This window comes from Taudactylus pleione, unplaced genomic scaffold, assembly GCF_031769625.1.
Source record: "Taudactylus pleione unplaced genomic scaffold, aTauple2 ptg000262l, whole genome shotgun sequence".
NCBI classification, from domain to species: domain Eukaryota; kingdom Metazoa; phylum Chordata; class Amphibia; order Anura; family Myobatrachidae; genus Taudactylus; species Taudactylus pleione.
Window position 1 is genome coordinate 5,747,853 of NW_028284664.1, and position 26,647 is coordinate 5,774,499.

The 26,647-nt window shown below is 35.2% G+C and overlaps 28 non-coding genes across 28 annotated transcripts; all 28 read left to right on the forward strand.

Moving 5' to 3' along the window:
- The first annotated feature begins 464 nt into the window (after nucleotides 1-464).
- On the forward strand, nucleotides 465-571 carry LOC148514471 (U6 spliceosomal RNA). The gene has a single exon (XR_015879972.1). It is a non-coding gene; the product is annotated as a U6 spliceosomal RNA (small nuclear RNA).
- A 522-nt stretch (nucleotides 572-1,093) lies between these two features.
- Nucleotides 1,094-1,200, forward strand: LOC148514472 (U6 spliceosomal RNA). Its single transcript, XR_015879973.1, has one exon. It is a non-coding gene; the product is annotated as a U6 spliceosomal RNA (small nuclear RNA).
- A 522-nt stretch (nucleotides 1,201-1,722) lies between these two features.
- LOC148514473 (U6 spliceosomal RNA) lies at nucleotides 1,723-1,829 on the forward strand. Its single transcript, XR_015879574.1, has one exon. It is a non-coding gene; the product is annotated as a U6 spliceosomal RNA (small nuclear RNA).
- A 1,531-nt stretch (nucleotides 1,830-3,360) lies between these two features.
- LOC148514474 (U6 spliceosomal RNA) lies at nucleotides 3,361-3,467 on the forward strand. The gene has a single exon (XR_015879974.1). It is a non-coding gene; the product is annotated as a U6 spliceosomal RNA (small nuclear RNA).
- A 522-nt stretch (nucleotides 3,468-3,989) lies between these two features.
- On the forward strand, nucleotides 3,990-4,096 carry LOC148514475 (U6 spliceosomal RNA). The gene has a single exon (XR_015879975.1). It is a non-coding gene; the product is annotated as a U6 spliceosomal RNA (small nuclear RNA).
- Nucleotides 4,097-4,618: 522 nt separating this feature from the next.
- Nucleotides 4,619-4,725, forward strand: LOC148514476 (U6 spliceosomal RNA). Its single transcript, XR_015879575.1, has one exon. It is a non-coding gene; the product is annotated as a U6 spliceosomal RNA (small nuclear RNA).
- Nucleotides 4,726-6,255: 1,530 nt separating this feature from the next.
- Nucleotides 6,256-6,362, forward strand: LOC148514477 (U6 spliceosomal RNA). The gene has a single exon (XR_015879976.1). It is a non-coding gene; the product is annotated as a U6 spliceosomal RNA (small nuclear RNA).
- Nucleotides 6,363-6,884: 522 nt separating this feature from the next.
- LOC148514478 (U6 spliceosomal RNA) lies at nucleotides 6,885-6,991 on the forward strand. The gene has a single exon (XR_015879977.1). It is a non-coding gene; the product is annotated as a U6 spliceosomal RNA (small nuclear RNA).
- Nucleotides 6,992-7,513: 522 nt separating this feature from the next.
- LOC148514479 (U6 spliceosomal RNA) lies at nucleotides 7,514-7,620 on the forward strand. Its single transcript, XR_015879577.1, has one exon. It is a non-coding gene; the product is annotated as a U6 spliceosomal RNA (small nuclear RNA).
- Nucleotides 7,621-9,151: 1,531 nt separating this feature from the next.
- On the forward strand, nucleotides 9,152-9,258 carry LOC148514480 (U6 spliceosomal RNA). Its single transcript, XR_015879978.1, has one exon. It is a non-coding gene; the product is annotated as a U6 spliceosomal RNA (small nuclear RNA).
- A 522-nt stretch (nucleotides 9,259-9,780) lies between these two features.
- LOC148514481 (U6 spliceosomal RNA) lies at nucleotides 9,781-9,887 on the forward strand. Its single transcript, XR_015879979.1, has one exon. It is a non-coding gene; the product is annotated as a U6 spliceosomal RNA (small nuclear RNA).
- A 522-nt stretch (nucleotides 9,888-10,409) lies between these two features.
- On the forward strand, nucleotides 10,410-10,516 carry LOC148514482 (U6 spliceosomal RNA). The gene has a single exon (XR_015879578.1). It is a non-coding gene; the product is annotated as a U6 spliceosomal RNA (small nuclear RNA).
- A 1,531-nt stretch (nucleotides 10,517-12,047) lies between these two features.
- LOC148514483 (U6 spliceosomal RNA) lies at nucleotides 12,048-12,154 on the forward strand. The gene has a single exon (XR_015879980.1). It is a non-coding gene; the product is annotated as a U6 spliceosomal RNA (small nuclear RNA).
- A 522-nt stretch (nucleotides 12,155-12,676) lies between these two features.
- LOC148514484 (U6 spliceosomal RNA) lies at nucleotides 12,677-12,783 on the forward strand. Its single transcript, XR_015879981.1, has one exon. It is a non-coding gene; the product is annotated as a U6 spliceosomal RNA (small nuclear RNA).
- A 522-nt stretch (nucleotides 12,784-13,305) lies between these two features.
- Nucleotides 13,306-13,412, forward strand: LOC148514485 (U6 spliceosomal RNA). Its single transcript, XR_015879579.1, has one exon. It is a non-coding gene; the product is annotated as a U6 spliceosomal RNA (small nuclear RNA).
- A 1,531-nt stretch (nucleotides 13,413-14,943) lies between these two features.
- LOC148514486 (U6 spliceosomal RNA) lies at nucleotides 14,944-15,050 on the forward strand. The gene has a single exon (XR_015879983.1). It is a non-coding gene; the product is annotated as a U6 spliceosomal RNA (small nuclear RNA).
- A 522-nt stretch (nucleotides 15,051-15,572) lies between these two features.
- On the forward strand, nucleotides 15,573-15,679 carry LOC148514487 (U6 spliceosomal RNA). The gene has a single exon (XR_015879984.1). It is a non-coding gene; the product is annotated as a U6 spliceosomal RNA (small nuclear RNA).
- A 522-nt stretch (nucleotides 15,680-16,201) lies between these two features.
- LOC148514488 (U6 spliceosomal RNA) lies at nucleotides 16,202-16,308 on the forward strand. The gene has a single exon (XR_015879580.1). It is a non-coding gene; the product is annotated as a U6 spliceosomal RNA (small nuclear RNA).
- Nucleotides 16,309-17,839: 1,531 nt separating this feature from the next.
- Nucleotides 17,840-17,946, forward strand: LOC148514489 (U6 spliceosomal RNA). Its single transcript, XR_015879985.1, has one exon. It is a non-coding gene; the product is annotated as a U6 spliceosomal RNA (small nuclear RNA).
- Nucleotides 17,947-18,468: 522 nt separating this feature from the next.
- LOC148514490 (U6 spliceosomal RNA) lies at nucleotides 18,469-18,575 on the forward strand. Its single transcript, XR_015879986.1, has one exon. It is a non-coding gene; the product is annotated as a U6 spliceosomal RNA (small nuclear RNA).
- Nucleotides 18,576-19,097: 522 nt separating this feature from the next.
- LOC148514491 (U6 spliceosomal RNA) lies at nucleotides 19,098-19,204 on the forward strand. Its single transcript, XR_015879581.1, has one exon. It is a non-coding gene; the product is annotated as a U6 spliceosomal RNA (small nuclear RNA).
- A 1,531-nt stretch (nucleotides 19,205-20,735) lies between these two features.
- Nucleotides 20,736-20,842, forward strand: LOC148514492 (U6 spliceosomal RNA). Its single transcript, XR_015879987.1, has one exon. It is a non-coding gene; the product is annotated as a U6 spliceosomal RNA (small nuclear RNA).
- Nucleotides 20,843-21,364: 522 nt separating this feature from the next.
- LOC148514493 (U6 spliceosomal RNA) lies at nucleotides 21,365-21,471 on the forward strand. The gene has a single exon (XR_015879988.1). It is a non-coding gene; the product is annotated as a U6 spliceosomal RNA (small nuclear RNA).
- Nucleotides 21,472-21,993: 522 nt separating this feature from the next.
- On the forward strand, nucleotides 21,994-22,100 carry LOC148514494 (U6 spliceosomal RNA). Its single transcript, XR_015879582.1, has one exon. It is a non-coding gene; the product is annotated as a U6 spliceosomal RNA (small nuclear RNA).
- A 1,531-nt stretch (nucleotides 22,101-23,631) lies between these two features.
- Nucleotides 23,632-23,738, forward strand: LOC148514495 (U6 spliceosomal RNA). Its single transcript, XR_015879989.1, has one exon. It is a non-coding gene; the product is annotated as a U6 spliceosomal RNA (small nuclear RNA).
- Nucleotides 23,739-24,260: 522 nt separating this feature from the next.
- On the forward strand, nucleotides 24,261-24,367 carry LOC148514496 (U6 spliceosomal RNA). Its single transcript, XR_015879990.1, has one exon. It is a non-coding gene; the product is annotated as a U6 spliceosomal RNA (small nuclear RNA).
- A 522-nt stretch (nucleotides 24,368-24,889) lies between these two features.
- LOC148514497 (U6 spliceosomal RNA) lies at nucleotides 24,890-24,996 on the forward strand. Its single transcript, XR_015879583.1, has one exon. It is a non-coding gene; the product is annotated as a U6 spliceosomal RNA (small nuclear RNA).
- Nucleotides 24,997-26,527: 1,531 nt separating this feature from the next.
- LOC148514498 (U6 spliceosomal RNA) lies at nucleotides 26,528-26,634 on the forward strand. Its single transcript, XR_015879991.1, has one exon. It is a non-coding gene; the product is annotated as a U6 spliceosomal RNA (small nuclear RNA).
- Nucleotides 26,635-26,647: the final 13 nt, after the last annotated feature.

Genomic DNA, 26,647 nt, shown 5'->3' on the forward strand with positions numbered 1-26,647 from the left:
TCTTTAGTCTCCCTAAACTAAATGCTATAAACTATAAAGTTATAAAAAAGAATGGTTATTTAATGGGCAGTAAATGTTTTTTTGGCTGGAGATTTTGCTGATGTCTGGAAACCTGGCTGCTTAGATGCACAGGGGTGCCTGGCAAAGAGCACCCATTTTTGTCAAGTGCCATCCTAGCCAAAGAATGCAAAGAAGCAATTTTAGCCTAGTACAGTCTATGGTTTTGAAGAAATGAACCTCTACATGCCAATTTTCATAATTTGTTTCACTGTGATATGTATGGAAATCGATGGCTATTCCTTAATGGGATATTGAATTTTTTTGCCAGTTAGCAGCTCTATCTTGTTAATGTTCTCCAGTTTATAAAACCCTATTTAAATTTTACTTCCAACTTTCACTCTCCCTAAGATCAATCTTGAGGCACATGGTGGGGTATATAACTCTTAGGACTTTGCTTTTGGAATGTGCTTGCTTCGGCAGCACATATACTAAAATTGGAACGATACAGAGAAGATTAGCATGGCCCCTGCGCAAGGATGACACGCAAATTCGTGAAGCGTTCCATATTTTAGGTATATAGCTCTGGACAAATTAATTCGATTCCACTTAAGATACCTGCAGATAAAAAGTCAAGAAATTTTGCAAGCAAAGAACAAATCGACCAACTTTTTTATGACAAAATCAGTTCGACATGACATATCATTTTCAAATTCAATTCTTGTCTAAATTGTGCAGGTTGTCTCAGTACTTCTATTAAGTCTTAGAAAACTATTTTGCCATTTTCCATTCCTACTTCACTTGTTCTGTACTTAGGAGCAATTTTAATCTTGTACAGCCTATGGTTCCAAAAGAAATGAACCTCCACATGCTAATTTGCATAATTTATTTGACTGTGGTACGTATAGAAATTGGTGGCCTTTCCTTAATGGGATATTGAATTTTTTGCCAGTAAGTAGCTCTATCTTGTTTATTGTAAAGTGTTCTCCAGTCTTTGAAACCCCATCTGAATTTAACTTCCATCTTTTACTCTCCCTAAGATCAATCTTGAGGCACATGGTGGGGTATATATATCTTAGGACTTTGCTTTTGGAATGTGCTTGCTTCGGCAGCACATATACTAAAATTGGAACGATACAGAGAAGATTAGCATGGCCCCTGCGCAAGGATGACACGCAAATTCGTGAAGCGTTCCATATTTTAGGTATATAGCTCTGGACAAATTAATTCGATTCCACTTAAGATACCTGCAGATAAAAAGTCAAGAAATTTTGCAAGCAAAGAACAAATCGACCAACTTTTTTATGACAAAATCAGTTCGACATGACATATCATTTTCAAATTCAATTCTTGTCTAAATTGTGCAGGTTGTCTCAGTACTTCTATTAAGTCTTAGAAAACTATTTTAACATTTTCCATTCCTACTTCACTTGTTCTGTACTTAGGAGCAATTTTAATCTTGTACAGCCTATGGTTCCAAAAGAAATGAACCTCCACATGCTAATTTGCATAATTTATTTGACTGTGGTACGTATAGAAATTGGTGGCCTTTCCTTAATGGGATATTGAATTTTTTGCCAGTAAGTAGCTCTATCTTGTTTATTGTAAAGTGTTCTCCAGTCTTTGAAACCCCATCTGAATTTAACTTCCATCTTTTACTCTCCCTAAGATCAATCTTGAGGCACATGGTGGGGTATATATATCTTAGGACTTTGCTTTTAGAATGTGCTTGCTTCGGCAGCACATATACTAAAATTGGAACCATACAGAGAAGATTAGCATGGCCCCTGCGCAAGGATGACACGCAAATTCGTGAAGCGTTCCATATTTTAGGTATATAGCTCTGGACAAATTAATTCTTTTCCACTTAATGATACCTGCAGATAAAAAGGTAAGAAGTTTTGCAAGCAAAGAACAAATCGACCAACTCTTGTATGATGTCATCAGTTAGACATGACTTATCATTGTGTGAATTGTGCAGACTGCCTCAGTTATATTTAAACTTAGAAAATTATTTAGCCACCTTCAATTCTTATTGAACTTGCAGGGGTGTATCTATTGGTCGAAGCGGAAACGTAAGGGACAGGTGCCCCCTCCAAGTCACTCCAGGCCTGAAGGCATGAATATGCACTGCTGCACCCAATAGGTTCTGCTTGGTACAGTGGAAAAATCTATCTTTCTTTATCCAATACCTATTCATAACTCTAGACAATTGTACAGTACAAAACCACAATCTCCAGCAAATCAAATCTGCTATTATATAATTATTGAAGCCCATGGTGCATGCTGCAATCACCTAATTTGCTTAATGCATGAGATTTAAGACCCTTTCCACAAAGAACAAATGCCTAGCTTCTCCCCCTACACATAATGTTCTATCAAGAAACTCCCCAAGCACCCATGAATATACTAGACTTCTAAAAATTATTTTTTTAACTCTGTTCCACAAAAATAAGAACTGAACACATAATGTATTAGATGTCAAACCAAGGAGCCATTCACAACACATAAGCACCTCTAACAGAATGTACAAATATAAAAATAAAATGTTAGGGCTAGTTTAAATCATATACCAATACAATTAGGGAGACCAAGTTGTGGCTTCAAAATATATATATATTATTAATTTATAATACTTACCATATGCTATTCATCTGTATTTTTTACTTTTATTGTTAATTGAGCCAAAAGATAGTGCACACAATACTTAATTTACAATCTTAAAGTTTAGCAGTTACATAATTTGCATATATCCAAATTTGTTTAGCAACAAATACATTTTAAGTGTAAACTATGTCATTTTTTACCTTTTTGCCCACTTATTTGACATTAACCGATTACATAAATGGTGATTAGCATATGATTAGTATTATAAACTAAAAACATTTAGAAGTAAAATTCTTTAGTCTCCCTAAACTAAATGCTATAAACTATAAAGTTATAAAAAAGAATGGTTATTTAATGGGCAGTAAATGTTTTTTTGGCTGGAGATTTTGCTGATGTCTGGAAACCTGGCTGCTTAGATGCACAGGGGTGCCTGGCAAAGAGCACCCATTTTTGTCAAGTGCCATCCTAGCCAAAGAATGCAAAGAAGCAATTTTAGCCTAGTACAGTCTATGGTTTTGAAGAAATGAACCTCTACATGCCAATTTTCATAATTTGTTTCACTGTGATATGTATGGAAATCGATGGCTATTCCTTAATGGGATATTGAATTTTTTTGCCAGTTAGCAGCTCTATCTTGTTAATGTTCTCCAGTTTATAAAACCCTATTTAAATTTTACTTCCAACTTTCACTCTCCCTAAGATCAATCTTGAGGCACATGGTGGGGTATATAACTCTTAGGACTTTGCTTTTGGAATGTGCTTGCTTCGGCAGCACATATACTAAAATTGGAACGATACAGAGAAGATTAGCATGGCCCCTGCGCAAGGATGACACGCAAATTCGTGAAGCGTTCCATATTTTAGGTATATAGCTCTGGACAAATTAATTCGATTCCACTTAAGATACCTGCAGATAAAAAGTCAAGAAATTTTGCAAGCAAAGAACAAATCGACCAACTTTTTTATGACAAAATCAGTTCGACATGACATATCATTTTCAAATTCAATTCTTGTCTAAATTGTGCAGGTTGTCTCAGTACTTCTATTAAGTCTTAGAAAACTATTTTGCCATTTTCCATTCCTACTTCACTTGTTCTGTACTTAGGAGCAATTTTAATCTTGTACAGCCTATGGTTCCAAAAGAAATGAACCTCCACATGCTAATTTGCATAATTTATTTGACTGTGGTACGTATAGAAATTGGTGGCCTTTCCTTAATGGGATATTGAATTTTTTGCCAGTAAGTAGCTCTATCTTGTTTATTGTAAAGTGTTCTCCAGTCTTTGAAACCCCATCTGAATTTAACTTCCATCTTTTACTCTCCCTAAGATCAATCTTGAGGCACATGGTGGGGTATATATATCTTAGGACTTTGCTTTTGGAATGTGCTTGCTTCGGCAGCACATATACTAAAATTGGAACGATACAGAGAAGATTAGCATGGCCCCTGCGCAAGGATGACACGCAAATTCGTGAAGCGTTCCATATTTTAGGTATATAGCTCTGGACAAATTAATTCGATTCCACTTAAGATACCTGCAGATAAAAAGTCAAGAAATTTTGCAAGCAAAGAACAAATCGACCAACTTTTTTATGACAAAATCAGTTCGACATGACATATCATTTTCAAATTCAATTCTTGTCTAAATTGTGCAGGTTGTCTCAGTACTTCTATTAAGTCTTAGAAAACTATTTTAACATTTTCCATTCCTACTTCACTTGTTCTGTACTTAGGAGCAATTTTAATCTTGTACAGCCTATGGTTCCAAAAGAAATGAACCTCCACATGCTAATTTGCATAATTTATTTGACTGTGGTACGTATAGAAATTGGTGGCCTTTCCTTAATGGGATATTGAATTTTTTGCCAGTAAGTAGCTCTATCTTGTTTATTGTAAAGTGTTCTCCAGTCTTTGAAACCCCATCTGAATTTAACTTCCATCTTTTACTCTCCCTAAGATCAATCTTGAGGCACATGGTGGGGTATATATATCTTAGGACTTTGCTTTTGGAATGTGCTTGCTTCGGCAGCACATATACTAAAATTGGAACCATACAGAGAAGATTAGCATGGCCCCTGCGCAAGGATGACACGCAAATTCGTGAAGCGTTCCATATTTTAGGTATATAGCTCTGGACAAATTATTTCTTTTCCACTTAATGATACCTGCAGATAAAAAGGTAAGAAGTTTTGCAAGCAAAGAACAAATCGACCAACTCTTGTATGATGTCATCAGTTAGACATGACTTATCATTGTGTGAATTGTGCAGACTGCCTCAGTTATATTTAAACTTAGAAAATTATTTAGCCACCTTCAATTCTTATTGAACTTGCAGGGGTGTATCTATTGGTCGAAGCGGAAACGTAAGGGACAGGTGCCCCCTCCAAGTCACTCCAGGCCTGAAGGCATGAATATGCACTGCTGCACCCAATAGGTTCTGCTTGGTACAGTGGAAAAATCTATCTTTCTTTATCCAATACCTATTCATAACTCTAGACAATTGTACAGTACAAAACCACAATCTCCAGCAAATCAAATCTGCTATTATATAATTATTGAAGCCCATGGTGCATGCTGCAATCACCTAATTTGCTTAATGCATGAGATTTAAGACCCTTTCCACAAAGAACAAATGCCTAGCTTCTCCCCCTACACATAATGTTCTATCAAGAAACTCCCCAAGCACCCATGAATATACTAGACTTCTAAAAATTATTTTTTTAACTCTGTTCCACAAAAATAAGAACTGAACACATAATGTATTAGATGTCAAACCAAGGAGCCATTCACAACACATAAGCACCTCTAACAGAATGTACAAATATAAAAATAAAATGTTAGGGCTAGTTTAAATCATATACCAATACAATTAGGGAGACCAAGTTGTGGCTTCAAAATATATATATATTATTAATTTATAATACTTACCATATGCTATTCATCTGTATTTTTTACTTTTATTGTAAATTGAGCCAAAAGATAGTGCACACAATACTTAATTTACAATCTTAAAGTTTAGCAGTTACATAATTTGCATATATCCAAATTTGTTTAGCAACAAATACATTTTAAGTGTAAACTATGTCATTTTTACCTTTTTGCCCACTTATTTGACATTAACCGATTACATAAATGGTGATTAGCATATGATTAGTATTATAAACTAAAAACATTTAGAAGTAAAATTCTTTAGTCTCCCTAAACTAAATGCTATAAACTATAAAGTTATAAAAAAGAATGGTTATTTAATGGGCAGTAAATGTTTTTTTGGCTGGAGATTTTGCTGATGTCTGGAAACCTGGCTGCTTAGATGCACAGGGGTGCCTGGCAAAGAGCACCCATTTTTGTCAAGTGCCATCCTAGCCAAAGAATGCAAAGAAGCAATTTTAGCCTAGTACAGTCTATGGTTTTGAAGAAATGAACCTCTACATGCCAATTTTCATAATTTGTTTCACTGTGATATGTATGGAAATCGATGGCTATTCCTTAATGGGATATTGAATTTTTTTGCCAGTTAGCAGCTCTATCTTGTTAATGTTCTCCAGTTTATAAAACCCTATTTAAATTTTACTTCCAACTTTCCCTCTCCCTAAGATCAATCTTGAGGCACATGGTGGGGTATATAACTCTTAGGACTTTGCTTTTGGAATGTGCTTGCTTCGGCAGCACATATACTAAAATTGGAACGATACAGAGAAGATTAGCATGGCCCCTGCGCAAGGATGACACGCAAATTCGTGAAGCGTTCCATATTTTAGGTATATAGCTCTGGACAAATTAATTCGATTCCACTTAAGATACCTGCAGATAAAAAGTCAAGAAATTTTGCAAGCAAAGAACAAATCGACCAACTTTTTTATGACAAAATCAGTTCGACATGACATATCATTTTCAAATTCAATTCTTGTCTAAATTGTGCAGGTTGTCTCAGTACTTCTATTAAGTCTTAGAAAACTATTTTGCCATTTTCCATTCCTACTTCACTTGTTCTGTACTTAGGAGCAATTTTAATCTTGTACAGCCTATGGTTCCAAAAGAAATGAACCTCCACATGCTAATTTGCATAATTTATTTGACTGTGGTACGTATAGAAATTGGTGGCCTTTCCTTAATGGGATATTGAATTTTTTGCCAGTAAGTAGCTCTATCTTGTTTATTGTAAAGTGTTCTCCAGTCTTTGAAACCCCATCTGAATTTAACTTCCATCTTTTACTCTCCCTAAGATCAATCTTGAGGCACATGGTGGGGTATATATATCTTAGGACTTTGCTTTTGGAATGTGCTTGCTTCGGCAGCACATATACTAAAATTGGAACGATACAGAGAAGATTAGCATGGCCCCTGCGCAAGGATGACACGCAAATTCGTGAAGCGTTCCATATTTTAGGTATATAGCTCTGGACAAATTAATTCGATTCCACTTAAGATACCTGCAGATAAAAAGTCAAGAAATTTTGCAAGCAAAGAACAAATCGACCAACTTTTTTATGACAAAATCAGTTCGACATGACATATCATTTTCAAATTCAATTCTTGTCTAAATTGTGCAGGTTGTCTCAGTACTTCTATTAAGTCTTAGAAAACTATTTTAACATTTTCCATTCCTACTTCACTTGTTCTGTACTTAGGAGCAATTTTAATCTTGTACAGCCTATGGTTCCAAAAGAAATGAACCTCCACATGCTAATTTGCATAATTTATTTGACTGTGGTACGTATAGAAATTGGTGGCCTTTCCTTAATGGGATATTGAATTTTTTGCCAGTAAGTAGCTCTATCTTGTTTATTGTAAAGTGTTCTCCAGTCTTTGAAACCCCATCTGAATTTAACTTCCATCTTTTACTCTCCCTAAGATCAATCTTGAGGCACATGGTGGGGTATATATATCTTAGGACTTTGCTTTTGGAATGTGCTTGCTTCGGCAGCACATATACTAAAATTGGAACCATACAGAGAAGATTAGCATGGCCCCTGCGCAAGGATGACACGCAAATTCGTGAAGCGTTCCATATTTTAGGTATATAGCTCTGGACAAATTAATTCTTTTCCACTTAATGATACCTGCAGATAAAAAGGTAAGAAGTTTTGCAAGCAAAGAACAAATCGACCAACTCTTGTATGATGTCATCAGTTAGACATGACTTATCATTGTGTGAATTGTGCAGACTGCCTCAGTTATATTTAAACTTAGAAAATTATTTAGCCACCTTCAATTCTTATTGAACTTGCAGGGGTGTATCTATTGGTCGAAGCGGAAACGTAAGGGACAGGTGCCCCCTCCAAGTCACTCCAGGCCTGAAGGCATGAATATGCACTGCTGCACCCAATAGGTTCTGCTTGGTACAGTGGAAAAATCTATCTTTCTTTATCCAATACCTATTCATAACTCTAGACAATTGTACAGTACAAAACCACAATCTCCAGCAAATCAAATCTGCTATTATATAATTATTGAAGCCCATGGTGCATGCTGCAATCACCTAATTTGCTTAATGCATGAGATTTAAGACCCTTTCCACAAAGAACAAATGCCTAGCTTCTCCCCCTACACATAATGTTCTATCAAGAAACTCCCCAAGCACCCATGAATATACTAGACTTCTAAAAATTATTTTTTTAACTCTGTTCCACAAAAATAAGAACTGAACACATAATGTATTAGATGTCAAACCAAGGAGCCATTCACAACACATAAGCACCTCTAACAGAATGTACAAATATAAAAATAAAATGTTAGGGCTAGTTTAAATCATATACCAATACAATTAGGGAGACCAAGTTGTGGCTTCAAAATATATATATATTATTAATTTATAATACTTACCATATGCTATTCATCTGTATTTTTTACTTTTATTGTTAATTGAGCCAAAAGATAGTGCACACAATACTTAATTTACAATCTTAAAGTTTAGCAGTTACATAATTTGCATATATCCAAATTTGTTTAGCAACAAATACATTTTAAGTGTAAACTATGTCATTTTTTACCTTTTTGCCCACTTATTTGACATTAACCGATTACATAAATGGTGATTAGCATATGATTAGTATTATAAACTAAAAACATTTAGAAGTAAAATTCTTTAGTCTCCCTAAACTAAATGCTATAAACTATAAAGTTATAAAAAAGAATGGTTATTTAATGGGCAGTAAATGTTTTTTTGGCTGGAGATTTTGCTGATGTCTGGAAACCTGGCTGCTTAGATGCACAGGGGTGCCTGGCAAAGAGCACCCATTTTTGTCAAGTGCCATCCTAGCCAAAGAATGCAAAGAAGCAATTTTAGCCTAGTACAGTCTATGGTTTTGAAGAAATGAACCTCTACATGCCAATTTTCATAATTTGTTTCACTGTGATATGTATGGAAATCGATGGCTATTCCTTAATGGGATATTGAATTTTTTTGCCAGTTAGCAGCTCTATCTTGTTAATGTTCTCCAGTTTATAAAACCCTATTTAAATTTTACTTCCAACTTTCCCTCTCCCTAAGATCAATCTTGAGGCACATGGTGGGGTATATAACTCTTAGGACTTTGCTTTTGGAATGTGCTTGCTTCGGCAGCACATATACTAAAATTGGAACGATACAGAGAAGATTAGCATGGCCCCTGCGCAAGGATGACACGCAAATTCGTGAAGCGTTCCATATTTTAGGTATATAGCTCTGGACAAATTAATTCGATTCCACTTAAGATACCTGCAGATAAAAAGTCAAGAAATTTTGCAAGCAAAGAACAAATCGACCAACTTTTTTATGACAAAATCAGTTCGACATGACATATCATTTTCAAATTCAATTCTTGTCTAAATTGTGCAGGTTGTCTCAGTACTTCTATTAAGTCTTAGAAAACTATTTTGCCATTTTCCATTCCTACTTCACTTGTTCTGTACTTAGGAGCAATTTTAATCTTGTACAGCCTATGGTTCCAAAAGAAATGAACCTCCACATGCTAATTTGCATAATTTATTTGACTGTGGTACGTATAGAAATTGGTGGCCTTTCCTTAATGGGATATTGAATTTTTTGCCAGTAAGTAGCTCTATCTTGTTTATTGTAAAGTGTTCTCCAGTCTTTGAAACCCCATCTGAATTTAACTTCCATCTTTTACTCTCCCTAAGATCAATCTTGAGGCACATGGTGGGGTATATATATCTTAGGACTTTGCTTTTGGAATGTGCTTGCTTCGGCAGCACATATACTAAAATTGGAACGATACAGAGAAGATTAGCATGGCCCCTGCGCAAGGATGACACGCAAATTCGTGAAGCGTTCCATATTTTAGGTATATAGCTCTGGACAAATTAATTCGATTCCACTTAAGATACCTGCAGATAAAAAGTCAAGAAATTTTGCAAGCAAAGAACAAATCGACCAACTTTTTTATGACAAAATCAGTTCGACATGACATATCATTTTCAAATTCAATTCTTGTCTAAATTGTGCAGGTTGTCTCAGTACTTCTATTAAGTCTTAGAAAACTATTTTAACATTTTCCATTCCTACTTCACTTGTTCTGTACTTAGGAGCAATTTTAATCTTGTACAGCCTATGGTTCCAAAAGAAATGAACCTCCACATGCTAATTTGCATAATTTATTTGACTGTGGTACGTATAGAAATTGGTGGCCTTTCCTTAATGGGATATTGAATTTTTTGCCAGTAAGTAGCTCTATCTTGTTTATTGTAAAGTGTTCTCCAGTCTTTGAAACCCCATCTGAATTTAACTTCCATCTTTTACTCTCCCTAAGATCAATCTTGAGGCACATGGTGGGGTATATATATCTTAGGACTTTGCTTTTGGAATGTGCTTGCTTCGGCAGCACATATACTAAAATTGGAACCATACAGAGAAGATTAGCATGGCCCCTGCGCAAGGATGACACGCAAATTCGTGAAGCGTTCCATATTTTAGGTATATAGCTCTGGACAAATTAATTCTTTTCCACTTAATGATACCTGCAGATAAAAAGGTAAGAAGTTTTGCAAGCAAAGAACAAATCGACCAACTCTTGTATGATGTCATCAGTTAGACATGACTTATCATTGTGTGAATTGTGCAGACTGCCTCAGTTATATTTAAACTTAGAAAATTATTTAGCCACCTTCAATTCTTATTGAACTTGCAGGGGTGTATCTATTGGTCGAAGCGGAAACGTAAGGGACAGGTGCCCCCTCCAAGTCACTCCAGGCCTGAAGGCATGAATATGCACTGCTGCACCCAATAGGTTCTGCTTGGTACAGTGGAAAAATCTATCTTTCTTTATCCAATACCTATTCATAACTCTAGACAATTGTACAGTACAAAACCACAATCTCCAGCAAATCAAATCTGCTATTATATAATTATTGAAGCCCATGGTGCATGCTGCAATCACCTAATTTGCTTAATGCATGAGATTTAAGACCCTTTCCACAAAGAACAAATGCCTAGCTTCTCCCCCTACACATAATGTTCTATCAAGAAACTCCCCAAGCACCCATGAATATACTAGACTTCTAAAAATTATTTTTTTAACTCTGTTCCACAAAAATAAGAACTGAACACATAATGTATTAGATGTCAAACCAAGGAGCCATTCACAACACATAAGCACCTCTAACAGAATGTACAAATATAAAAATAAAATGTTAGGGCTAGTTTAAATCATATACCAATACAATTAGGGAGACCAAGTTGTGGCTTCAAAATATATATATATTATTAATTTATAATACTTACCATATGCTATTCATCTGTATTTTTTACTTTTATTGTTAATTGAGCCAAAAGATAGTGCACACAATACTTAATTTACAATCTTAAAGTTTAGCAGTTACATAATTTGCATATATCCAAATTTGTTTAGCAACAAATACATTTTAAGTGTAAACTATGTCATTTTTTACCTTTTTGCCCACTTATTTGACATTAACCGATTACATAAATGGTGATTAGCATATGATTAGTATTATAAACTAAAAACATTTAGAAGTAAAATTCTTTAGTCTCCCTAAACTAAATGCTATAAACTATAAAGTTATAAAAAAGAATGGTTATTTAATGGGCAGTAAATGTTTTTTTGGCTGGAGATTTTGCTGATGTCTGGAAACCTGGCTGCTTAGATGCACAGGGGTGCCTGGCAAAGAGCACCCATTTTTGTCAAGTGCCATCCTAGCCAAAGAATGCAAAGAAGCAATTTTAGCCTAGTACAGTCTATGGTTTTGAAGAAATGAACCTCTACATGCCAATTTTCATAATTTGTTTCACTGTGATATGTATGGAAATCGATGGCTATTCCTTAATGGGATATTGAATTTTTTTGCCAGTTAGCAGCTCTATCTTGTTAATGTTCTCCAGTTTATAAAACCCTATTTAAATTTTACTTCCAACTTTCCCTCTCCCTAAGATCAATCTTGAGGCACATGGTGGGGTATATAACTCTTAGGACTTTGCTTTTGGAATGTGCTTGCTTCGGCAGCACATATACTAAAATTGGAACGATACAGAGAAGATTAGCATGGCCCCTGCGCAAGGATGACACGCAAATTCGTGAAGCGTTCCATATTTTAGGTATATAGCTCTGGACAAATTAATTCGATTCCACTTAAGATACCTGCAGATAAAAAGTCAAGAAATTTTGCAAGCAAAGAACAAATCGACCAACTTTTTTATGACAAAATCAGTTCGACATGACATATCATTTTCAAATTCAATTCTTGTCTAAATTGTGCAGGTTGTCTCAGTACTTCTATTAAGTCTTAGAAAACTATTTTGCCATTTTCCATTCCTACTTCACTTGTTCTGTACTTAGGAGCAATTTTAATCTTGTACAGCCTATGGTTCCAAAAGAAATGAACCTCCACATGCTAATTTGCATAATTTATTTGACTGTGGTACGTATAGAAATTGGTGGCCTTTCCTTAATGGGATATTGAATTTTTTGCCAGTAAGTAGCTCTATCTTGTTTATTGTAAAGTGTTCTCCAGTCTTTGAAACCCCATCTGAATTTAACTTCCATCTTTTACTCTCCCTAAGATCAATCTTGAGGCACATGGTGGGGTATATATATCTTAGGACTTTGCTTTTGGAATGTGCTTGCTTCGGCAGCACATATACTAAAATTGGAACGATACAGAGAAGATTAGCATGGCCCCTGCGCAAGGATGACACGCAAATTCGTGAAGCGTTCCATATTTTAGGTATATAGCTCTGGACAAATTAATTCGATTCCACTTAAGATACCTGCAGATAAAAAGTCAAGAAATTTTGCAAGCAAAGAACAAATCGACCAACTTTTTTATGACAAAATCAGTTCGACATGACATATCATTTTCAAATTCAATTCTTGTCTAAATTGTGCAGGTTGTCTCAGTACTTCTATTAAGTCTTAGAAAACTATTTTAACATTTTCCATTCCTACTTCACTTGTTCTGTACTTAGGAGCAATTTTAATCTTGTACAGCCTATGGTTCCAAAAGAAATGAACCTCCACATGCTAATTTGCATAATTTATTTGACTGTGGTACGTATAGAAATTGGTGGCCTTTCCTTAATGGGATATTGAATTTTTTGCCAGTAAGTAGCTCTATCTTGTTTATTGTAAAGTGTTCTCCAGTCTTTGAAACCCCATCTGAATTTAACTTCCATCTTTTACTCTCCCTAAGATCAATCTTGAGGCACATGGTGGGGTATATATATCTTAGGACTTTGCTTTTGGAATGTGCTTGCTTCGGCAGCACATATACTAAAATTGGAACCATACAGAGAAGATTAGCATGGCCCCTGCGCAAGGATGACACGCAAATTCGTGAAGCGTTCCATATTTTAGGTATATAGCTCTGGACAAATTAATTCTTTTCCACTTAATGATACCTGCAGATAAAAAGGTAAGAAGTTTTGCAAGCAAAGAACAAATCGACCAACTCTTGTATGATGTCATCAGTTAGACATGACTTATCATTGTGTGAATTGTGCAGACTGCCTCAGTTATATTTAAACTTAGAAAATTATTTAGCCACCTTCAATTCTTATTGAACTTGCAGGGGTGTATCTATTGGTCGAAGCGGAAACGTAAGGGACAGGTGCCCCCTCCAAGTCACTCCAGGCCTGAAGGCATGAATATGCACTGCTGCACCCAATAGGTTCTGCTTGGTACAGTGGAAAAATCTATCTTTCTTTATCCAATACCTATTCATAACTCTAGACAATTGTACAGTACAAAACCACAATCTCCAGCAAATCAAATCTGCTATTATATAATTATTGAAGCCCATGGTGCATGCTGCAATCACCTAATTTGCTTAATGCATGAGATTTAAGACCCTTTCCACAAAGAACAAATGCCTAGCTTCTCCCCCTACACATAATGTTCTATCAAGAAACTCCCCAAGCACCCATGAATATACTAGACTTCTAAAAATTATTTTTTTAACTCTGTTCCACAAAAATAAGAACTGAACACATAATGTATTAGATGTCAAACCAAGGAGCCATTCACAACACATAAGCACCTCTAACAGAATGTACAAATATAAAAATAAAATGTTAGGGCTAGTTTAAATCATATACCAATACAATTAGGGAGACCAAGTTGTGGCTTCAAAATATATATATATTATTAATTTATAATACTTACCATATGCTATTCATCTGTATTTTTTACTTTTATTGTTAATTGAGCCAAAAGATAGTGCACACAATACTTAATTTACAATCTTAAAGTTTAGCAGTTACATAATTTGCATATATCCAAATTTGTTTAGCAACAAATACATTTTAAGTGTAAACTATGTCATTTTTTACCTTTTTGCCCACTTATTTGACATTAACCGATTACATAAATGGTGATTAGCATATGATTAGTATTATAAACTAAAAACATTTAGAAGTAAAATTCTTTAGTCTCCCTAAACTAAATGCTATAAACTATAAAGTTATAAAAAAGAATGGTTATTTAATGGGCAGTAAATGTTTTTTTGGCTGGAGATTTTGCTGATGTCTGGAAACCTGGCTGCTTAGATGCACAGGGGTGCCTGGCAAAGAGCACCCATTTTTGTCAAGTGCCATCCTAGCCAAAGAATGCAAAGAAGCAATTTTAGCCTAGTACAGTCTATGGTTTTGAAGAAATGAACCTCTACATGCCAATTTTCATAATTTGTTTCACTGTGATATGTATGGAAATCGATGGCTATTCCTTAATGGGATATTGAATTTTTTTGCCAGTTAGCAGCTCTATCTTGTTAATGTTCTCCAGTTTATAAAACCCTATTTAAATTTTACTTCCAACTTTCCCTCTCCCTAAGATCAATCTTGAGGCACATGGTGGGGTATATAACTCTTAGGACTTTGCTTTTGGAATGTGCTTGCTTCGGCAGCACATATACTAAAATTGGAACGATACAGAGAAGATTAGCATGGCCCCTGCGCAAGGATGACACGCAAATTCGTGAAGCGTTCCATATTTTAGGTATATAGCTCTGGACAAATTAATTCGATTCCACTTAAGATACCTGCAGATAAAAAGTCAAGAAATTTTGCAAGCAAAGAACAAATCGACCAACTTTTTTATGACAAAATCAGTTCGACATGACATATCATTTTCAAATTCAATTCTTGTCTAAATTGTGCAGGTTGTCTCAGTACTTCTATTAAGTCTTAGAAAACTATTTTGCCATTTTCCATTCCTACTTCACTTGTTCTGTACTTAGGAGCAATTTTAATCTTGTACAGCCTATGGTTCCAAAAGAAATGAACCTCCACATGCTAATTTGCATAATTTATTTGACTGTGGTACGTATAGAAATTGGTGGCCTTTCCTTAATGGGATATTGAATTTTTTGCCAGTAAGTAGCTCTATCTTGTTTATTGTAAAGTGTTCTCCAGTCTTTGAAACCCCATCTGAATTTAACTTCCATCTTTTACTCTCCCTAAGATCAATCTTGAGGCACATGGTGGGGTATATATATCTTAGGACTTTGCTTTTGGAATGTGCTTGCTTCGGCAGCACATATACTAAAATTGGAACGATACAGAGAAGATTAGCATGGCCCCTGCGCAAGGATGACACGCAAATTCGTGAAGCGTTCCATATTTTAGGTATATAGCTCTGGACAAATTAATTCGATTCCACTTAAGATACCTGCAGATAAAAAGTCAAGAAATTTTGCAAGCAAAGAACAAATCGACCAACTTTTTTATGACAAAATCAGTTCGACATGACATATCATTTTCAAATTCAATTCTTGTCTAAATTGTGCAGGTTGTCTCAGTACTTCTATTAAGTCTTAGAAAACTATTTTAACATTTTCCATTCCTACTTCACTTGTTCTGTACTTAGGAGCAATTTTAATCTTGTACAGCCTATGGTTCCAAAAGAAATGAACCTCCACATGCTAATTTGCATAATTTATTTGACTGTGGTACGTATAGAAATTGGTGGCCTTTCCTTAATGGGATATTGAATTTTTTGCCAGTAAGTAGCTCTATCTTGTTTATTGTAAAGTGTTCTCCAGTCTTTGAAACCCCATCTGAATTTAACTTCCATCTTTTACTCTCCCTAAGATCAATCTTGAGGCACATGGTGGGGTATATATATCTTAGGACTTTGCTTTTGGAATGTGCTTGCTTCGGCAGCACATATACTAAAATTGGAACCATACAGAGAAGATTAGCATGGCCCCTGCGCAAGGATGACACGCAAATTCGTGAAGCGTTCCATATTTTAGGTATATAGCTCTGGACAAATTAATTCTTTTCCACTTAATGATACCTGCAGATAAAAAGGTAAGAAGTTTTGCAAGCAAAGAACAAATCGACCAACTCTTGTATGATGTCATCAGTTAGACATGACTTATCATTGTGTGAATTGTGCAGACTGCCTCAGTTATATTTAAACTTAGAAAATTATTTAGCCACCTTCAATTCTTATTGAACTTGCAGGGGTGTATCTATTGGTCGAAGCGGAAACGTAAGGGACAGGTGCCCCCTCCAAGTCACTCCAGGCCTGAAGGCATGAATATGCACTGCTGCACCCAATAGGTTCTGCTTGGTACAGTGGAAAAATCTATCTTTCTTTATCCAATACCTATTCATAACTCTAGACAATTGTACAGTACAAAACCACAATCTCCAGCAAATCAAATCTGCTATTATATAATTATTGAAGCCCATGGTGCATGCTGCAATCACCTAATTTGCTTAATGCATGAGATTTAAGACCCTTTCCACAAAGAACAAATGCCTAGCTTCTCCCCCTACACATAATGTTCTATCAAGAAACTCCCCAAGCACCCATGAATATACTAGACTTCTAAAAATTATTTTTTTAACTCTGTTCCACAAAAATAAGAACTGAACACATAATGTATTAGATGTCAAACCAAGGAGCCATTCACAACACATAAGCACCTCTAACAGAATGTACAAATATAAAAATAAAATGTTAGGGCTAGTTTAAATCATATACCAATACAATTAGGGAGACCAAGTTGTGGCTTCAAAATATATATATATTATTAATTTATAATACTTACCATATGCTATTCATCTGTATTTTTTACTTTTATTGTTAATTGAGCCAAAAGATAGTGCACACAATACTTAATTTACAATCTTAAAGTTTAGCAGTTACATAATTTGCATATATCCAAATTTGTTTAGCAACAAATACATTTTAAGTGTAAACTATGTCATTTTTTACCTTTTTGCCCACTTATTTGACATTAACCGATTACATAAATGGTGATTAGCATATGATTAGTATTATAAACTAAAAACATTTAGAAGTAAAATTCTTTAGTCTCCCTAAACTAAATGCTATAAACTATAAAGTTATAAAAAAGAATGGTTATTTAATGGGCAGTAAATGTTTTTTTGGCTGGAGATTTTGCTGATGTCTGGAAACCTGGCTGCTTAGATGCACAGGGGTGCCTGGCAAAGAGCACCCATTTTTGTCAAGTGCCATCCTAGCCAAAGAATGCAAAGAAGCAATTTTAGCCTAGTACAGTCTATGGTTTTGAAGAAATGAACCTCTACATGCCAATTTTCATAATTTGTTTCACTGTGATATGTATGGAAATCGATGGCTATTCCTTAATGGGATATTGAATTTTTTTGCCAGTTAGCAGCTCTATCTTGTTAATGTTCTCCAGTTTATAAAACCCTATTTAAATTTTACTTCCAACTTTCCCTCTCCCTAAGATCAATCTTGAGGCACATGGTGGGGTATATAACTCTTAGGACTTTGCTTTTGGAATGTGCTTGCTTCGGCAGCACATATACTAAAATTGGAACGATACAGAGAAGATTAGCATGGCCCCTGCGCAAGGATGACACGCAAATTCGTGAAGCGTTCCATATTTTAGGTATATAGCTCTGGACAAATTAATTCGATTCCACTTAAGATACCTGCAGATAAAAAGTCAAGAAATTTTGCAAGCAAAGAACAAATCGACCAACTTTTTTATGACAAAATCAGTTCGACATGACATATCATTTTCAAATTCAATTCTTGTCTAAATTGTGCAGGTTGTCTCAGTACTTCTATTAAGTCTTAGAAAACTATTTTGCCATTTTCCATTCCTACTTCACTTGTTCTGTACTTAGGAGCAATTTTAATCTTGTACAGCCTATGGTTCCAAAAGAAATGAACCTCCACATGCTAATTTGCATAATTTATTTGACTGTGGTACGTATAGAAATTGGTGGCCTTTCCTTAATGGGATATTGAATTTTTTGCCAGTAAGTAGCTCTATCTTGTTTATTGTAAAGTGTTCTCCAGTCTTTGAAACCCCATCTGAATTTAACTTCCATCTTTTACTCTCCCTAAGATCAATCTTGAGGCACATGGTGGGGTATATATATCTTAGGACTTTGCTTTTGGAATGTGCTTGCTTCGGCAGCACATATACTAAAATTGGAACGATACAGAGAAGATTAGCATGGCCCCTGCGCAAGGATGACACGCAAATTCGTGAAGCGTTCCATATTTTAGGTATATAGCTCTGGACAAATTAATTCGATTCCACTTAAGATACCTGCAGATAAAAAGTCAAGAAATTTTGCAAGCAAAGAACAAATCGACCAACTTTTTTATGACAAAATCAGTTCGACATGACATATCATTTTCAAATTCAATTCTTGTCTAAATTGTGCAGGTTGTCTCAGTACTTCTATTAAGTCTTAGAAAACTATTTTAACATTTTCCATTCCTACTTCACTTGTTCTGTACTTAGGAGCAATTTTAATCTTGTACAGCCTATGGTTCCAAAAGAAATGAACCTCCACATGCTAATTTGCATAATTTATTTGACTGTGGTACGTATAGAAATTGGTGGCCTTTCCTTAATGGGATATTGAATTTTTTGCCAGTAAGTAGCTCTATCTTGTTTATTGTAAAGTGTTCTCCAGTCTTTGAAACCCCATCTGAATTTAACTTCCATCTTTTACTCTCCCTAAGATCAATCTTGAGGCACATGGTGGGGTATATATATCTTAGGACTTTGCTTTTGGAATGTGCTTGCTTCGGCAGCACATATACTAAAATTGGAACCATACAGAGAAGATTAGCATGGCCCCTGCGCAAGGATGACACGCAAATTCGTGAAGCGTTCCATATTTTAGGTATATAGCTCTGGACAAATTAATTCTTTTCCACTTAATGATACCTGCAGATAAAAAGGTAAGAAGTTTTGCAAGCAAAGAACAAATCGACCAACTCTTGTATGATGTCATCAGTTAGACATGACTTATCATTGTGTGAATTGTGCAGACTGCCTCAGTTATATTTAAACTTAGAAAATTATTTAGCCACCTTCAATTCTTATTGAACTTGCAGGGGTGTATCTATTGGTCGAAGCGGAAACGTAAGGGACAGGTGCCCCCTCCAAGTCACTCCAGGCCTGAAGGCATGAATATGCACTGCTGCACCCAATAGGTTCTGCTTGGTACAGTGGAAAAATCTATCTTTCTTTATCCAATACCTATTCATAACTCTAGACAATTGTACAGTACAAAACCACAATCTCCAGCAAATCAAATCTGCTATTATATAATTATTGAAGCCCATGGTGCATGCTGCAATCACCTAATTTGCTTAATGCATGAGATTTAAGACCCTTTCCACAAAGAACAAATGCCTAGCTTCTCCCCCTACACATAATGTTCTATCAAGAAACTCCCCAAGCACCCATGAATATACTAGACTTCTAAAAATTATTTTTTTAACTCTGTTCCACAAAAATAAGAACTGAACACATAATGTATTAGATGTCAAACCAAGGAGCCATTCACAACACATAAGCACCTCTAACAGAATGTACAAATATAAAAATAAAATGTTAGGGCTAGTTTAAATCATATACCAATACAATTAGGGAGACCAAGTTGTGGCTTCAAAATATATATATATTATTAATTTATAATACTTACCATATGCTATTCATCTGTATTTTTTACTTTTATTGTTAATTGAGCCAAAAGATAGTGCACACAATACTTAATTTACAATCTTAAAGTTTAGCAGTTACATAATTTGCATATATCCAAATTTGTTTAGCAACAAATACATTTTAAGTGTAAACTATGTCATTTTTTACCTTTTTGCCCACTTATTTGACATTAACCGATTACATAAATGGTGATTAGCATATGATTAGTATTATAAACTAAAAACATTTAGAAGTAAAATTCTTTAGTCTCCCTAAACTAAATGCTATAAACTATAAAGTTATAAAAAAGAATGGTTATTTAATGGGCAGTAAATGTTTTTTTGGCTGGAGATTTTGCTGATGTCTGGAAACCTGGCTGCTTAGATGCACAGGGGTGCCTGGCAAAGAGCACCCATTTTTGTCAAGTGCCATCCTAGCCAAAGAATGCAAAGAAGCAATTTTAGCCTAGTACAGTCTATGGTTTTGAAGAAATGAACCTCTACATGCCAATTTTCATAATTTGTTTCACTGTGATATGTATGGAAATCGATGGCTATTCCTTAATGGGATATTGAATTTTTTTGCCAGTTAGCAGCTCTATCTTGTTAATGTTCTCCAGTTTATAAAACCCTATTTAAATTTTACTTCCAACTTTCCCTCTCCCTAAGATCAATCTTGAGGCACATGGTGGGGTATATAACTCTTAGGACTTTGCTTTTGGAATGTGCTTGCTTCGGCAGCACATATACTAAAATTGGAACGATACAGAGAAGATTAGCATGGCCCCTGCGCAAGGATGACACGCAAATTCGTGAAGCGTTCCATATTTTAGGTATATAGCTCTGGACAAATTAATTCGATTCCACTTAAGATACCTGCAGATAAAAAGTCAAGAAATTTTGCAAGCAAAGAACAAATCGACCAACTTTTTTATGACAAAATCAGTTCGACATGACATATCATTTTCAAATTCAATTCTTGTCTAAATTGTGCAGGTTGTCTCAGTACTTCTATTAAGTCTTAGAAAACTATTTTGCCATTTTCCATTCCTACTTCACTTGTTCTGTACTTAGGAGCAATTTTAATCTTGTACAGCCTATGGTTCCAAAAGAAATGAACCTCCACATGCTAATTTGCATAATTTATTTGACTGTGGTACGTATAGAAATTGGTGGCCTTTCCTTAATGGGATATTGAATTTTTTGCCAGTAAGTAGCTCTATCTTGTTTATTGTAAAGTGTTCTCCAGTCTTTGAAACCCCATCTGAATTTAACTTCCATCTTTTACTCTCCCTAAGATCAATCTTGAGGCACATGGTGGGGTATATATATCTTAGGACTTTGCTTTTGGAATGTGCTTGCTTCGGCAGCACATATACTAAAATTGGAACGATACAGAGAAGATTAGCATGGCCCCTGCGCAAGGATGACACGCAAATTCGTGAAGCGTTCCATATTTTAGGTATATAGCTCTGGACAAATTAATTCGATTCCACTTAAGATACCTGCAGATAAAAAGTCAAGAAATTTTGCAAGCAAAGAACAAATCGACCAACTTTTTTATGACAAAATCAGTTCGACATGACATATCATTTTCAAATTCAATTCTTGTCTAAATTGTGCAGGTTGTCTCAGTACTTCTATTAAGTCTTAGAAAACTATTTTAACATTTTCCATTCCTACTTCACTTGTTCTGTACTTAGGAGCAATTTTAATCTTGTACAGCCTATGGTTCCAAAAGAAATGAACCTCCACATGCTAATTTGCATAATTTATTTGACTGTGGTACGTATAGAAATTGGTGGCCTTTCCTTAATGGGATATTGAATTTTTTGCCAGTAAGTAGCTCTATCTTGTTTATTGTAAAGTGTTCTCCAGTCTTTGAAACCCCATCTGAATTTAACTTCCATCTTTTACTCTCCCTAAGATCAATCTTGAGGCACATGGTGGGGTATATATATCTTAGGACTTTGCTTTTGGAATGTGCTTGCTTCGGCAGCACATATACTAAAATTGGAACCATACAGAGAAGATTAGCATGGCCCCTGCGCAAGGATGACACGCAAATTCGTGAAGCGTTCCATATTTTAGGTATATAGCTCTGGACAAATTAATTCTTTTCCACTTAATGATACCTGCAGATAAAAAGGTAAGAAGTTTTGCAAGCAAAGAACAAATCGACCAACTCTTGTATGATGTCATCAGTTAGACATGACTTATCATTGTGTGAATTGTGCAGACTGCCTCAGTTATATTTAAACTTAGAAAATTATTTAGCCACCTTCAATTCTTATTGAACTTGCAGGGGTGTATCTATTGGTCGAAGCGGAAACGTAAGGGACAGGTGCCCCCTCCAAGTCACTCCAGGCCTGAAGGCATGAATATGCACTGCTGCACCCAATAGGTTCTGCTTGGTACAGTGGAAAAATCTATCTTTCTTTATCCAATACCTATTCATAACTCTAGACAATTGTACAGTACAAAACCACAATCTCCAGCAAATCAAATCTGCTATTATATAATTATTGAAGCCCATGGTGCATGCTGCAATCACCTAATTTGCTTAATGCATGAGATTTAAGACCCTTTCCACAAAGAACAAATGCCTAGCTTCTCCCCCTACACATAATGTTCTATCAAGAAACTCCCCAAGCACCCATGAATATACTAGACTTCTAAAAATTATTTTTTTAACTCTGTTCCACAAAAATAAGAACTGAACACATAATGTATTAGATGTCAAACCAAGGAGCCATTCACAACACATAAGCACCTCTAACAGAATGTACAAATATAAAAATAAAATGTTAGGGCTAGTTTAAATCATATACCAATACAATTAGGGAGACCAAGTTGTGGCTTCAAAATATATATATATTATTAATTTATAATACTTACCATATGCTATTCATCTGTATTTTTTACTTTTATTGTTAATTGAGCCAAAAGATAGTGCACACAATACTTAATTTACAATCTTAATGTTTAGCAGTTACATAATTTGCATATATCCAAATTTGTTTAGCAACAAATACATTTTAAGTGTAAACTATGTCATTTTTTACCTTTTTGCCCACTTATTTGACATTAACCGATTACATAAATGGTGATTAGCATATGATTAGTATTATAAACTAAAAACATTTAGAAGTAAAATTCTTTAGTCTCCCTAAACTAAATGCTATAAACTATAAAGTTATAAAAAAGAATGGTTATTTAATGGGCAGTAAATGTTTTTTTGGCTGGAGATTTTGCTGATGTCTGGAAACCTGGCTGCTTAGATGCACAGGGGTGCCTGGCAAAGAGCACCCATTTTTGTCAAGTGCCATCCTAGCCAAAGAATGCAAAGAAGCAATTTTAGCCTAGTACAGTCTATGGTTTTGAAGAAATGAACCTCTACATGCCAATTTTCATAATTTGTTTCACTGTGATATGTATGGAAATCGATGGCTATTCCTTAATGGGATATTGAATTTTTTTGCCAGTTAGCAGCTCTATCTTGTTAATGTTCTCCAGTTTATAAAACCCTATTTAAATTTTACTTCCAACTTTCCCTCTCCCTAAGATCAATCTTGAGGCACATGGTGGGGTATATAACTCTTAGGACTTTGCTTTTGGAATGTGCTTGCTTCGGCAGCACATATACTAAAATTGGAACGATACAGAGAAGATTAGCATGGCCCCTGCGCAAGGATGACACGCAAATTCGTGAAGCGTTCCATATTTTAGGTATATAGCTCTGGACAAATTAATTCGATTCCACTTAAGATACCTGCAGATAAAAAGTCAAGAAATTTTGCAAGCAAAGAACAAATCGACCAACTTTTTTATGACAAAATCAGTTCGACATGACATATCATTTTCAAATTCAATTCTTGTCTAAATTGTGCAGGTTGTCTCAGTACTTCTATTAAGTCTTAGAAAACTATTTTGCCATTTTCCATTCCTACTTCACTTGTTCTGTACTTAGGAGCAATTTTAATCTTGTACAGCCTATGGTTCCAAAAGAAATGAACCTCCACATGCTAATTTGCATAATTTATTTGACTGTGGTACGTATAGAAATTGGTGGCCTTTCCTTAATGGGATATTGAATTTTTTGCCAGTAAGTAGCTCTATCTTGTTTATTGTAAAGTGTTCTCCAGTCTTTGAAACCCCATCTGAATTTAACTTCCATCTTTTACTCTCCCTAAGATCAATCTTGAGGCACATGGTGGGGTATATATATCTTAGGACTTTGCTTTTGGAATGTGCTTGCTTCGGCAGCACATATACTAAAATTGGAACGATACAGAGAAGATTAGCATGGCCCCTGCGCAAGGATGACACGCAAATTCGTGAAGCGTTCCATATTTTAGGTATATAGCTCTGGACAAATTAATTCGATTCCACTTAAGATACCTGCAGATAAAAAGTCAAGAAATTTTGCAAGCAAAGAACAAATCGACCAACTTTTTTATGACAAAATCAGTTCGACATGACATATCATTTTCAAATTCAATTCTTGTCTAAATTGTGCAGGTTGTCTCAGTACTTCTATTAAGTCTTAGAAAACTATTTTAACATTTTCCATTCCTACTTCACTTGTTCTGTACTTAGGAGCAATTTTAATCTTGTACAGCCTATGGTTCCAAAAGAAATGAACCTCCACATGCTAATTTGCATAATTTATTTGACTGTGGTACGTATAGAAATTGGTGGCCTTTCCTTAATGGGATATTGAATTTTTTGCCAGTAAGTAGCTCTATCTTGTTTATTGTAAAGTGTTCTCCAGTCTTTGAAACCCCATCTGAATTTAACTTCCATCTTTTACTCTCCCTAAGATCAATCTTGAGGCACATGGTGGGGTATATATATCTTAGGACTTTGCTTTTGGAATGTGCTTGCTTCGGCAGCACATATACTAAAATTGGAACCATACAGAGAAGATTAGCATGGCCCCTGCGCAAGGATGACACGCAAATTCGTGAAGCGTTCCATATTTTAGGTATATAGCTCTGGACAAATTAATTCTTTTCCACTTAATGATACCTGCAGATAAAAAGGTAAGAAGTTTTGCAAGCAAAGAACAAATCGACCAACTCTTGTATGATGTCATCAGTTAGACATGACTTATCATTGTGTGAATTGTGCAGACTGCCTCAGTTATATTTAAACTTAGAAAATTATTTAGCCACCTTCAATTCTTATTGAACTTGCAGGGGTGTATCTATTGGTCGAAGCGGAAACGTAAGGGACAGGTGCCCCCTCCAAGTCACTCCAGGCCTGAAGGCATGAATATGCACTGCTGCACCCAATAGGTTCTGCTTGGTACAGTGGAAAAATCTATCTTTCTTTATCCAATACCTATTCATAACTCTAGACAATTGTACAGTACAAAACCACAATCTCCAGCAAATCAAATCTGCTATTATATAATTATTGAAGCCCATGGTGCATGCTGCAATCACCTAATTTGCTTAATGCATGAGATTTAAGACCCTTTCCACAAAGAACAAATGCCTAGCTTCTCCCCCTACACATAATGTTCTATCAAGAAACTCCCCAAGCACCCATGAATATACTAGACTTCTAAAAATTATTTTTTTAACTCTGTTCCACAAAAATAAGAACTGAACACATAATGTATTAGATGTCAAACCAAGGAGCCATTCACAACACATAAGCACCTCTAACAGAATGTACAAATATAAAAATAAAATGTTAGGGCTAGTTTAAATCATATACCAATACAATTAGGGAGACCAAGTTGTGGCTTCAAAATATATATATATTATTAATTTATAATACTTACCATATGCTATTCATCTGTATTTTTTACTTTTATTGTTAATTGAGCCAAAAGATAGTGCACACAATACTTAATTTACAATCTTAAAGTTTAGCAGTTACATAATTTGCATATATCCAAATTTGTTTAGCAACAAATACATTTTAAGTGTAAACTATGTCATTTTTTACCTTTTTGCCCACTTATTTGACATTAACCGATTACATAAATGGTGATTAGCATATGATTAGTATTATAAACTAAAAACATTTAGAAGTAAAATTCTTTAGTCTCCCTAAACTAAATGCTATAAACTATAAAGTTATAAAAAAGAATGGTTATTTAATGGGCAGTAAATGTTTTTTTGGCTGGAGATTTTGCTGATGTCTGGAAACCTGGCTGCTTAGATGCACAGGGGTGCCTGGCAAAGAGCACCCATTTTTGTCAAGTGCCATCCTAGCCAAAGAATGCAAAGAAGCAATTTTAGCCTAGTACAGTCTATGGTTTTGAAGAAATGAACCTCTACATGCCAATTTTCATAATTTGTTTCACTGTGATATGTATGGAAATCGATGGCTATTCCTTAATGGGATATTGAATTTTTTTGCCAGTTAGCAGCTCTATCTTGTTAATGTTCTCCAGTTTATAAAACCCTATTTAAATTTTACTTCCAACTTTCACTCTCCCTAAGATCAATCTTGAGGCACATGGTGGGGTATATAACTCTTAGGACTTTGCTTTTGGAATGTGCTTGCTTCGGCAGCACATATACTAAAATTGGAACGATACAGAGAAGATTAGCATGGCCCCTGCGCAAGGATGACACGCAAATTCGTGAAGCGTTCCATATTTTAGGTATATAGCTCT